The 12,607-nt window shown below is 40.2% G+C and overlaps 1 pseudogene across 1 annotated transcript; it reads right to left on the bottom strand.

The window, feature by feature from the left end:
* Positions 1–11,042: 11,042 nt before the first annotated feature.
* LOC311619105 (jun dimerization protein 2-like) lies at positions 11,043–11,539 on the bottom strand (annotated as a pseudogene). Its single transcript has one exon. The product of its transcript is annotated as a jun dimerization protein 2-like (transcript).
* Positions 11,540–12,607: the final 1,068 nt, after the last annotated feature.

The raw sequence follows: 12,607 nt of genomic DNA, 5'->3' as shown, positions 1-12,607 counted from the left end.
GTTCTTCCCAGGACATCTCAAGAGACCTTTTTCTGTACTGCTAATTCCATTTCTTCCCGTGGCCCAACCCTGAGCTGACTTCTCTACCTTATCCCTTGGGCTCCAGAAAGGTAAAAAGCTTATGTATAAGGAACACAGCAAATTAAAGGGGAAACAGTTGTTTCAAAGTCCACACACTAACCCAGGTGAACAATAAACAAGTATAGAAAAGTCTTGCTTGCCAAAAATAAAGAGAAAAGTATATAAAATGATAACTAATAAGAAATGCAATGGGGTAAGTTAAAGAGACATGCTTCCAAACCAGTAATCAAAAGTAAATCTCCAGAAGTTTTCAGAAGAGAATTTTAGGAAACTATATGCTATTCTTTTAAAGAGAACAGAATTGTGCAGATTTTGCGCATTAGGTTATGGTGGGATTGGTTTTTTTTAATAAGCAATCTGAAAGATTAAAAGAGATAGAAATCAATTAAAAAGAAGGAATTCAAAAAACTAAACATGAAATAAAAATGATCAAATTTACATCAAGTTTAATAATTAGGAAAATATTTGTTATATTAAGTGACAAAAACAAGACACCAGACAGTTTGTACTATACTATGTCATCTAAAAGACAAAAAATACATTTTATAAAGACTGGGAAGAAAGAGCATAAAACCAAGCCCTGTTTTCTCTTGGTTGGGGGATTAAAGTTTTCTTTTTTACTTTTTTGTTACTGCTTTGCATTTTTGCAGGTTTCCTAAAATGAGCACATATTGCTTTTATAGTTGGGGCAAAAAGCACATCAAGAATTGCTTTTCTTTCCTCTCTGAAGACCGAGATCTGAGAAAGTCCTTTGCCTTTCCCTTGAAATTTTTCTGTTCAAAGTAAAATCATGTAAAACTCGTCCTATTAGTCAGATCTCCTCCTCCGCATCTGAGTGATCCATCTCATTAAGCATTTCTGAGCCTTGTGGAATAGTGGGTGGAGAGACAACCCTTGAGAATACTGACTGTCAAGAACCCCCAGGGCTCCCAGAAAGCCGTGCATGCTGGCATGACATTGGTGCCCATTAATCCCTACCTAGCATGTGCCTTCCATCACCTCCCTGGCCATTTCCTACTCAGAACATTGAGACCAGATGGAATTAGGTTAAGCTGAAATTTGTAGATGATTTTTGAAAGGTAAAAATGAAAAAAAAAAAAAAAAAGAAAGGAAGGAAGAGAAAAATAAATGATACAGGGAGGCAGGGAGAGTGGGGAGGAAGAAAGAGAAGGAAGGAGGAAGGAAGGGCGTGATGAAAGTTAAATCTGATGGCCTGAGGGGAAGTCAGACCTGAAGTGCTGCTTCCCACTCCTGCTGCGTGTGTATAAGAGATTTCATTCTGAAAAGACACAACAATAACCTGCTCTGTGCTCCACGAGAACCAAGGGCCCATCTTTCACCCCATTCTACAGAAAAGGAGTCTTTCATATGCATCCACACAATAGCTTGCCTAACCTGAAATTGGTCAGTAACCAAGGAAGGTGTGTGGGGGGGAAGCCAAGAATCTGATCCCCTGCCTTATATCAATTTTAAAGCAGTGTCCATTGTATATTAGAGACTTCGATTGTGTTAACGTGCAGTAAACTAATTGGCATCATTCTAGCTTCCCTGACTCATAAACTTAATGTTCTTTCAGCATCGTTTTGACTGAGCCGATTTCCTAACCACAGTTTAATAGCAAAGGCATTTAAAATAACAATCTCAAAAGTCTTCCCAGCCTCTCCAATTAGAGTAAAATAAATTGCCTCTTAGAATCACAGGCTGTGCTTTCACAGGCTATGGTCTCTGACATCTTCACTATGAGGGAAAATGACGGTTACGAATGTGGCGTTTTCATCTTGCTCCTAGTTATCAAAGCATTCCTCCTAGAACTAAAGCCACCTGCCTGGTCATGTCCTTTAGCATGGATCATTTCATGTGGTCTGGCTTGGCTTTCATTCATTTACTTAATTAGTTATTTTAACTTTTCTTGGTTCTCTGGGAAAAGCTATGAGGTTCGGCTTGTTACCTCGGGAGCAGCCAAGAAGGTTTTCATGTTATCATTGCCAGCTAATATGTATTGAATTCTAGGTTCTAACAAACAACAGGCAGGGTGGCTTCATAATAATCTAAAGAAAAAAAATAGACTATCAGATCACTTTATAGGGTCTTTGTGATCGTCTTGTCCTTATCATTTACTAGGTGAACATCATCCCTGGTTCTAAATCAATTCGTTAGCAAAGATATTAGAAATTGGTGGACCAGCAGGTTGGAGTTTGGATCGAGGAAACCCTATCTGATTATGCCAAGTTTACCTCAGTCAACCTTTATTTCTGGTTTAAAAGTCCAGGAATGGGGTTTTTCTGGGACTTTAAAGACAAAATAATCAATTAAGAAGAAACAAAACAAACAGCAGTGTCCAACCTTTCTCTTGCACATACTGATTTTACACACACACACACACACACACATACACACACTATAATACACACGTATTTGTTACTAATCTTTTCAGTAGGATAGCTGGTATCTTTCCATCAATGTTCCTCAGAAGCCACTTGCTGCCTTAGGCTCTCCACAGGTAGAGCCCCTGCATGGAGGGGCCAGGAACGGAAAGACATTTGAGAACACAGGGAACTACGAAGGTACACTCGGACTTGGCCCAGTGTAAACACTATGTGCTCCCAGTGGTGAATTTACGTGTTCTTTGGGATGCAATCCAGATTGACCTCCCTGCTGCTCCACTGCCTTCTTCTCTATGTAAGAGTCGGCTTTCTGGCTCCCACTTCAGCTTTTCTGGTTTTCACTTAGTTCTTATTCTTACTCAGTGTGGATAGCTGACTATAGCCTGCTTTTAGTCCTTGGCTTGGTCTAGCCTCCAAGAGTTCCATCATTTGGACATAGACTTTTATCTATGACCCAACTACATACATGAACCTCTTCTCTCTCTCCAGCACTTGCAAAAACATCGGTGCTCTAATAGAAGGCTAGAGACATACCCCCAATCCTGTTTCTCGTCATTAATATTTTTCTTTTATATAACCATTTCCTGGTTCTTTACCACCTTCTTTAGTTTCTTGTTGATAGGTTCCCAATATGTACAATTTCCAGGTATGATGTGATAAATATACATGCATACATATATGTGCACACACTAATATATGTGTTTGTGCATGGTCATACATGTGCATGCACTGTGTGTATGTGTGTTTGTAAAGCTTTGGTTTTCCCTGCTATTTAAAAATTAGTGGTTTTATATTTCTGCTTCCTTTTTTTTGTAGTCACTTCCTTTTCTTTCACTTTATAGGTATAATTCTCAGAATGTCAAATCTGCCTGACTATTATACATGAGAATTCTTCTCACTGAGAAAAGATCAATTACTTTTTCTTTGAACTGAGTTTTGTCTATGGTTCTGAAGACTACACTGTAGTTTTAATCTCTCTACTTCACTCCTGCCAGGTCATAGAAGAAAGATTAAAGTCAATTCTGGAGGCCTGCAAGAAATGTTCCTTCACAATAGAATTCACAAGCTTAAATATATTACTAGAGCTTAAAACAGCCTCCCTCATTTAGAAGGAAGCAACTCACATACACTTCAGTCTGCACATATGTGCCTGCCTCAGTTTTGGAATAGCTTAACTGTTCTACTTGGATATTTTATTAATAAACTAGAGGCCCGGTGCATGAAAATTCATGCAGTGGAGAGGGGTCCCTCAGCCTGGCCTGCCCCTTCTCACAGTCCAAGAGCCCTCATGGGTGGGAGGCAACCCGGTGATCAGGAGAAGGCAACGCCCCATCATTCCTCTGCTGCTGCCGCTACTGGCAGCACAAGCCTAGGCCAGACCTAGTTACCTGAGCCTTGGGCAGCCACCATCCAAGACTTGTCTGCACCTCGGGCCGGCCCTGGGCAGCTGAAGGGCTGAGGAAACTGGGGAATTCCAGAGTGTGCCTACTACCCTGGTGGGGTTGAGGGGACTGGGCACCGCCATCTTGTGGCTCTGGGCACTGCCCTCTTTGAGGGCAGGGCAGTCAATTAGCATATTCCCTCCTTATTGGCTGTGGGTGCCACTATCTTTGTGATGGTGTGAGGGTCAATTAGCATATTCCCTCTTTATGAGATAGTATGCATAGGACCAGAACAGCAAGGGTCATGAAATGAGACCATGACAGCTCTAAGCCAGCCCTCAGGACCTAGATAAATGATGATAGATAGATAGATAGATAGATAGATAGATAGATAGATAGATAGATAGATAGATAGATAGATAGATAGATAGATAGATAGATAACCAGCATTCTATTGAAAGACAATGGGCAAGTGATAACATCTGCACATATCATCTGTCTTATATTTGGGTTCATTGGCACAGGGTTTACTTATGTTCTGTCTTCATTGCTAATCCAAAACCAACCAGGAGAAGGCAGTACAGGCTAACCAACAGAAGTTTAAATTGTCTTTAAAGTGAAAAAAGGAATAACCTGATGCAGAGTCTTTATAGCATAAACCTCCTTCCATGTTGGGAACAAAAAAAGCCTTCTCCATACTATCCTTATCTGTTATACATCTTAACTCTCTCTCACATCTGTAACTCTTCACTTTCTCCTACCAACTTGTCCAGTCCTCCTTGTACATTAAAATACACATAATATAGACACTGGAAAAACATCTAAATTTTAAGTAATACCATTATTACTTAAGGCAAAGTTTCCTCTTTCGAGAGCATTTATAAGAGCCCTTCATACTCTTGAATGACAAGACATACTTGTCATGAGTCCTCAAAGCCACTTCCTTTGTTGCTCAAATACAAAAAACACTGAGTACATCTAAAAGAGGTCAGTTTCTTGCTGAATACGGAACATTCTTCTCTAAGGACACTAGGAGGTGAATAAAGGCTGCTCAGTAAGGGTCAGAAGGAGAATTTGAACTACAACCTCAGACTCTGGCATCTGGAAATCCATTCCCTCCACTGCACAAGGGGGCAGAGCAGCATCCTTCTGTGTTCTCTCCTCAGGGCCCTGGAGAAAAAGGACCAAGTTGCTCTCTGGACATCTGTGCCAATACAGTTCTTCCACTGAGCAAAGTAGCATGAGCTTTGTTAATCATTGAACCACATTTCCAAGCATTCTTGCTTGGATGGTTGCATTTTCTGGGATGATTATTACCAGACTATCCCAAGGAAAAAAATATTAAGTTGCTAACTTGGGCTTTCATGCCTGCTATCTATTGTACAACTCATTCTTTAATGCCACCTTTATTCTTTAGTGCACAGGGGCTCCACCTTGACCCCAACTGGCCAGAGTTTTCCTATTGTTTCCCTTTCCAACAGAAACTTGCTCTTAGCTCAATCTCTCTGTGTGAACAGTATCGGGGTTTCTGAACATTTGGGCACATGATCTCATTGTACCACTTCAAAACATACTCAACTTATAAGAGATTTTCGAATACTTTACATTGCACTTTAATTTCAGTTTTCTGTATGATCACCAAACCTGGTGAAGGGCTGAACCAAAGAGAAAATTTGAAAATCTCATTTGCTTCTTAACTGATGAGGCTTAAACTAGAGACAAGCTTTCCTTTTCTTAGGCCAATCCATGATCTTAGTTCCTTACGTCTTACACTCATTTCATTTCAAGAAAAAGTGAGCAAGGACATGGAAAAGAGAGTCCTCATTTAAAAAGTTTTATGAAATATCTTAAACATACAAGTAGAGCAATATAATGAATTCCTATTTATCTATTACCCTGTTTTATCAAATATTTACATTTCAATTTTGCTCCAGATTTACTTTTAAAAAAAAGGAAATATTACAGATAGAATTAAGCCTTCCCATTTACCCTTCCCCATTTGTCTCTTTAGTTTCCTCCAAAGAATAAATTTCAATCATGAATGATTCTATATATTGTTCCCTATTTATAACCATAGACATTATTTAATATTGTTTTGCAGTTAAACATTTACAGAGATGGAATATATATATAATATTATATATATATATATTAGTATATATCATTCTACAAATAGTATTTTCACTCAATATTACATTTTTTTAAACATCCATATACTAAATCGTAGGGATAACTCTATTCATCTCCTCTGGGTGAGCTTCAGATGTGGCGTCTCTGACAATATGATGCTCACAACATACTGCAATAGCGTATGTCCAAGGAGCACTCACTGCAATGGATTCATCAGCTACCTCATTCTGTTCCTTATACTCTAGCAAATGCCGCCTAAATCATACTGGCTTTTTTGGCTGCCATTCCACATTGGTGACTCATTCTGGGCTCATGCCAACAATAATTCTCAAGTGTTTTTTTTTGTTTGTTTTTTTACCTGTATCCTTGTTAAGCCCTGGCATTCTCAGCCTTCATTTTAACAGTTCTTGTCTTACTTAACTATAGGACATTATATTGGTACTCATTAAGTTTTATTTGTTTCAGCCTGCTGAAAATATTTTGGTTCTTGATTCTTTCAATGTACTGGAATTCACTTGCACATTACATAATCTGTGCACTGTATTTGTCTCCATCAAATTCATTGATTAAAATATACCCTGTTGTCTGCATAAGGAGCTTTGTGCTATACTCACAGACACATTTTTTTCCCAAACTCATATTTTCAAAAAGTCATTTGAGTCATAAGGTCAGATCCTCTGACTCTATAAATCCATCTAAATGTGATAGTACAACCTCACATTTCTTCATCTTGACAACAAGGATATCATGGAAAGCTTTATCAAATATCTTTCTAAATTTCAGGTAGATTATATCTATTTTTTTCTGTAACCTTAACAAATAAAAAAAATGGAGCTACTTACTGATAGTATATTCCCAATGATCCTATATTAGATTTATTTTGCTGTGTCCCTTTGCAATGACTCTCCATCTACCTTTTAAAAAGTTTTAGACTTTTGCTCAGTATCTTAAAGTGACATACTGGTTTATAGATCAAGGGATTTACTTTTCTCTTTAACAGGAAATGCAATTCACTTGTAGAAAAGATGTAGGAAAAAAACATACATAAATTACAAAAATCATATGTTTAAATATATCAGAAATCTGTGGAGTCAGTGAGGACTAGATCTACAATTTCATACTCTAACAAGCCTTTTCTTGAAAGAGTAGACAATTACCAGCCATTTTCTTTCCTGGGGTCATTTAACAACATTGAAACCTGCACAAGGATTGAGATTGGCTCTCAAAGAGGGACTATAATGGGAAAAGAGAAGGAAGCTGTGAAGTCAGCTGCTGATGTATTAGGAACTAGGGAAGTCTCAGATACGAGGTCAGTTTTTGCCACATGTCCGTTGTGATCTGAGGCAGCGCTGGAGGCTGGGGAGACTAAGCTGGAAAAGCAGATTTATATTCAAAACCTGCAATGATACAAATTGAACCCTCTTAGTATGTCCATGCTAAGAAGATAGAGATCTACAAGTAGCTTAAAAATACTCTAACACAGTCTGAACACAGACCAATTCATAACTAGATTGAAGTGGGATGCCCTTCAAACTTCTTTCCTAACAGAATACATTGAGAACCTTCTTTAATGAAAATAGTATCATCTACACTCTCCATGGTTCTTTTATACACATTACCTGTCATTAAATAGAAAATAGCTAGGTACATGAATAGTTAGAAAAAAAATAATAATCAAAAGCGGTGGGGGAAGAAAATAATTCAGAGATTAACCAAAATAAACAGTTAATAATACTTTTATGAAACAATCAACAAAATAGAAAGGTAACCTATAGAATGGAAAAAGATATTTCAATACAAGATTAATATACAAAACACATGAAGAATTCATATAAACCAATAACAAAAAAGAATCCAATTTAAAAATGGGCAGAAAAATTGAACATGGTTCCAAAGAAGATATACAAATGGCCACCAGGTACATAAAAAGATATTCAGCATCACTAAATTCTGATATTTTTAACAACATTGGTGGATCTTGAGGGCATTGTTAAGTGAAAAAAGTTAGACAAAAAAAGACAAACACTCTATAACTTATATGGGGTTGGACAAAAGTAGGCTTACAGTTGTTTGAATGGAAAATAACACAATCCTATCTAATAAAAGAGTAAAATGCAAATTGACCATACCTCCACTCCACCCACAAGCCATGCCAACCAGCCAATCAGGAGTGAGTATGCAAATTAACTCAGCCAAGATGGTTGCAGCCACAGAGCAAGCAGGAGACTTGAGTTTCCTTGGCAATGGAGGAAGCCAAGTTCCTGACCTGCCTTGACCTCCACTCAAGGCTACAAAGTTTGAATTATAGAAGATAATTAATAGCAGATAATAGGGCCTCTGCTTGGGTTGCCGGGAGGTGTGGCTAGCCTGCAAACCACCACAGGCCCTTCGCCCAGGCTTCCCCATATCCCAAGAGAACCCCACCTTGATCCAGGACACCCTTCAGGGCAAATCAGCCGGCCCCCACCTGTGCACCAAGCCTCTATCCTATCTAATAAAAGAGTAATTGCAAACTGATCATCTCTCCAATACACAAGATGGTTGCCCCCATGTAGTCAAAGTTCCTGCCCCTATGAGAAAACAAGATGGCCATCAGGGGAGGGAATCTATGCCTGAAAGGGAGGGCAGTTGGGGGCAATCTGAAGGGGAGAGCAGTTAGGGGTGACCAGGCCAGCAGAGAAGGGAAGTTGGGGGGCAACTTGGCCTACAAGGAAGGACAGTTGGGGGAGGGGATGGAATGACCCAGGCCTGCAGGGAAGGACAGTTAGGGGTGACCAGGCCCACAGGGGAGGGCAGGGATCCTACTGGGATCGGGCCTAAATGGGCAGTTGGACATCCCTCAAAGGGTACCATATTGGAGAGGGTGTAGGCTGGGCTGAGGGACACATACCCCCATGCACAAATTTTGTGCACTGGGCCTCTAATAGCTAATAACACTGAATTATGTTTCTAAAAATTGCTAAGAGACGAGGTCTTAAATGTTCTCACCACAAAACAAAATATGTAACACGAGGAAGGTATAACACTGTAGTGGCAACCATTTTGTGGTAATATATAACTATTGATATATCAAATCAATAAGTTATATACCTTAAACTCACACATTGTTATTTGTCAATTATATCTCAATAAAGCTGGAAGAAATGAATAACTACTTTTAAAATACACATGAACATTTACCAAAATAGATACGAAATCATAAAGTAGTCTCAAGAAATTTCAGAGGACTGAAATCAAATAAAATGTTTTATCTGATCACATTGGAATGACAATGAGTCACAATGAAGTAAAAGCAATAATAACTAGCATGTGCCATGCAGCTAAAGCAGTGCTTAGGGAAATTTTTTATCTTTAAATGGATATATTAGGGGAAAGTTGAGAATGAGTGATCTAAGCTTCTAACTCAAGAATTTATCAAAAAAAAAAAATAGCAAAATTAAACCTAAAGGAAGTAGAGGGAAGACTATAGTGAAAACAATAGCAAAAATCAATAAACAGAAATGAGATATAAGATAAAAACTTAACAAAGACAAAGTTCTTTCTTTGAAAAGATTAATGGAATTCATCAATATCTAGTAAGATCACTTAGGAAAAAGAGAGCAATAGAGAAAAAGAGAGAGAATGAATACAAATTACCAATATTAGGAGTAAAAAACTGACTTTGTAACAAATCTTACCCATTAAAAGTACAATAATGGAATATTGGAAGCAACCTCATGCTAATGAATTTGATAACATAGATTATATGAGGAATTTTTTTTGAAAAATAGTATTTGCCAAAACTTATCTAAGAAGTAATAGGAAATCTATTAGTTTACTATCTATTAACATAATTGAGTTAATAACCAAAAGCATTCCCTCAGAGAAAATTCCAGGCCCCAATGTCATCCATGATAAATTCTATCATAAATTTAAAGAAGAAATATTACTATTCCTACACACACTTTCCAGAACCAGAGGAGAAAATACTTACCAACTCATTTTATGCAACCAGCTTAACCTGATACAAAAATATGACAAGACAAAAAAAAATACAAGCTGATATCCCTCATGAATATCAATGAATTATTAGCAAAGTGAATCCAGCAATGGATAAATAGATAATATATCAGGATCAAGTGGAAACTTCATAGTTGCAATCCTCTATCTGAATGTTCTAGACTGTAGCTTCCTTCAATTTTTAATCCCAACCACAGAGGTTGCAATTTCTAATTTGGGGCTACCTCAAGGTCACCTTTTTTGTGACACTGTATCCTCTATTTAAAATATACAGTATGGCCTGTTTCCTCATTAAACCCTATCTGATAAGCAGTTATATAAGAAGGTATACTTTCCTTTGTTGTTGATACTTAACATATAATTCTTCCTCTACCCCAAATACCGTCTACTGCCTCTATTCCCCAACCTCCTCATACACAGAGCTCACCAGCTAATATTTACATCTCCCTTTGAATTCAGCCTCAAAGCCATGTTCTCAGAAAGTCCTTCCTTTCTAATATTCCATACCCTGTGTACTCTCATCATAACCCTTACCACGCTGAATCGCCTATTACCACACTGAATTGCCTGTTAGTATTAGAGGTAGATAGATAGATTATATATATATCATCTATGTAGATATAGAGATATATTCTAGAATATACAGACATATTATATAAAACTAGAGGCCCGGTGCATGAAATCTGTGCACGGGGGCAGGGAGGTATCCCTCAGCCCAGCCTGTACCCTCTCCAATCTGGGACCCCTCGAGGGTTGTCCACCTGGTTGGGCGTCTCTCTGGCCCAGAGCCTCTGTCTTGCATCCCGCGAGCCTGGCCCCAGGCAGAACAGGCCCCCCTCAGGATTACTTTGGTCTCAGCCCTTGGTCCTGGGTTTCATCATCCTGTGTTTCTTCCCCTGGTATGGCTGATATGAGTTTCACAAAACAGCCCAACCGATGCTGGCTGTGCTGAGCCTCATTGAAGAGTTCTTCATGCAGCAAGGAAGAGTCTCTGGGAACAACCTGCTCCTCCCTCTCCCCATCTCCTCCTCGTCCACTTCCTCCTCCTCCTCCTCCCAGCCCATGGTCACTTCTTCTCCAGCTACTCCAGCAGTGGGTTGCCTTCTGAGTTGGAGGTCTTAATGCTGTCGGTCCTGACAATGCAAGTGGGGCCATGCCAGTTGAGCATCAGGATGAGCTGCTGCCACTCCTGCTTCAGCTCCTCAATCTGGGCTTTCAGCTCTGCATTCATGAGCTCCAGCTGCTCAGATTCCCGCTGCAGAAACTCTGTCTGCTCATTCTTCTTGTTCCAGCATCGGGCTGCCGCCACTTTCACTTTGTTCTTTTCTCAGTGACTTTTCCTCCGCTCCTTTTCCTCATCTAGCTCACTTTTCACAGGTGGAGGCCTCTTGCCCAGTTTCACCTCCAGGAAGTGCCAGAGGGTGATCTTGGCCCCAATGTTGTGGAAGTCAGCGTATTTCAGCTCCTCTGCAGTAAGGGCCTAGCTGGGGAGTCCAGTCAGGGGCTCCAGCTTTGGCAGAGAGCCCGCAGTCACAAAAGGTCTAGGATCTGCCCAGCCAACATAGCAGGAGGAGTGGCAGTCCAGCGCATCTTACAGGCTATGGCTATGGCAGGCGGCCTGGGCCTCCCTCTTTGAGGCAATAATTTTGGGGCTCCAAGATGGATCTCCCAGCAGAGGGCTCCAGGACCCATCATGGCGTGGGCCTCCCTCTTTGGGGCAATTGTGGGGCTAAGGCAGCCCCCCACCAATTTCATGGCACCTGCCTTGGCTGGCCTGGCAATTATAGCTAATTCAGAAATCAGGCTTTTAGAGACATAGAATTACTAATTCATTAACAGTTTTATGTTAGTGAATTATGCCTGTTCATTTAATGCAGCTTTGTGCAATATAAAAATATCTACCAATATAAATGTTCCAACAAAAAGCCCACGGTCACAGCCATAATTACAATAAAATGAATGAGGTCAAAATTAATTTCTACTCGATGAGCATAAATTGTTCATCAATCTGGACAAGTGGGAAGGCCCTGGCTCTTTCCCAGGCTGCACCGGCATCCGATGAGCTGTCAGTTACTGACCTGCAGCGGGGCCCTGCTCACCACCACGCTTGCCCTGCCGCATGGGAGAGAAGGGAGTCCAGCTAAAAAGGCCCTGGGCTTTGCAGCTGCTGGCTCAGAGCCTGATGCTCATTGCAGAAGAAATGTATTAGCCCAGCCCCCGTCCTTCCCTCTCTGTGAAGACCCCTTAGCCACCTCTTCCCAGTGACCTCATGCACTCTTGCTGCCTGTATGGCTCCCTTGACATGTGGGTGTCCTTGGGTTGTTATTTTCCTGCTGAGTGCTTAGATCATGGCTCCCAAACTCTCTCCCCTCACCTCGCCTTCTCCAAAGAGGAATCTATTAAACAGTTAGAGATGATTGATGAAAGCACACTAAAGGGCCACCATCAAGATGCTCAACAGAGGTGAAAGCCAAGGCAGAAAGAGATGGGAGAAGCTGAGCAGAGGCCCCAACCCAGAAGACATCCTCTCCTCTATCAGACCCTCCCTGCACCGTTCATATACAGTATTGGTACTTGGGTGTTCAAAATAACTCCTATAGCCGAAACTGGTTTGGCTCAGTGGTAGAGCGT

Source organism: Pipistrellus hanaki (genome assembly GCF_964339955.1).
Source record: "Pipistrellus hanaki genome assembly, chromosome: 3".
Taxonomy (NCBI): domain Eukaryota; kingdom Metazoa; phylum Chordata; class Mammalia; order Chiroptera; family Vespertilionidae; genus Pipistrellus; species Pipistrellus hanaki.
The sequence above is the reverse complement of the archived record's forward strand: the minus strand, read 5'-3'. Positions and strand labels throughout refer to the sequence as shown.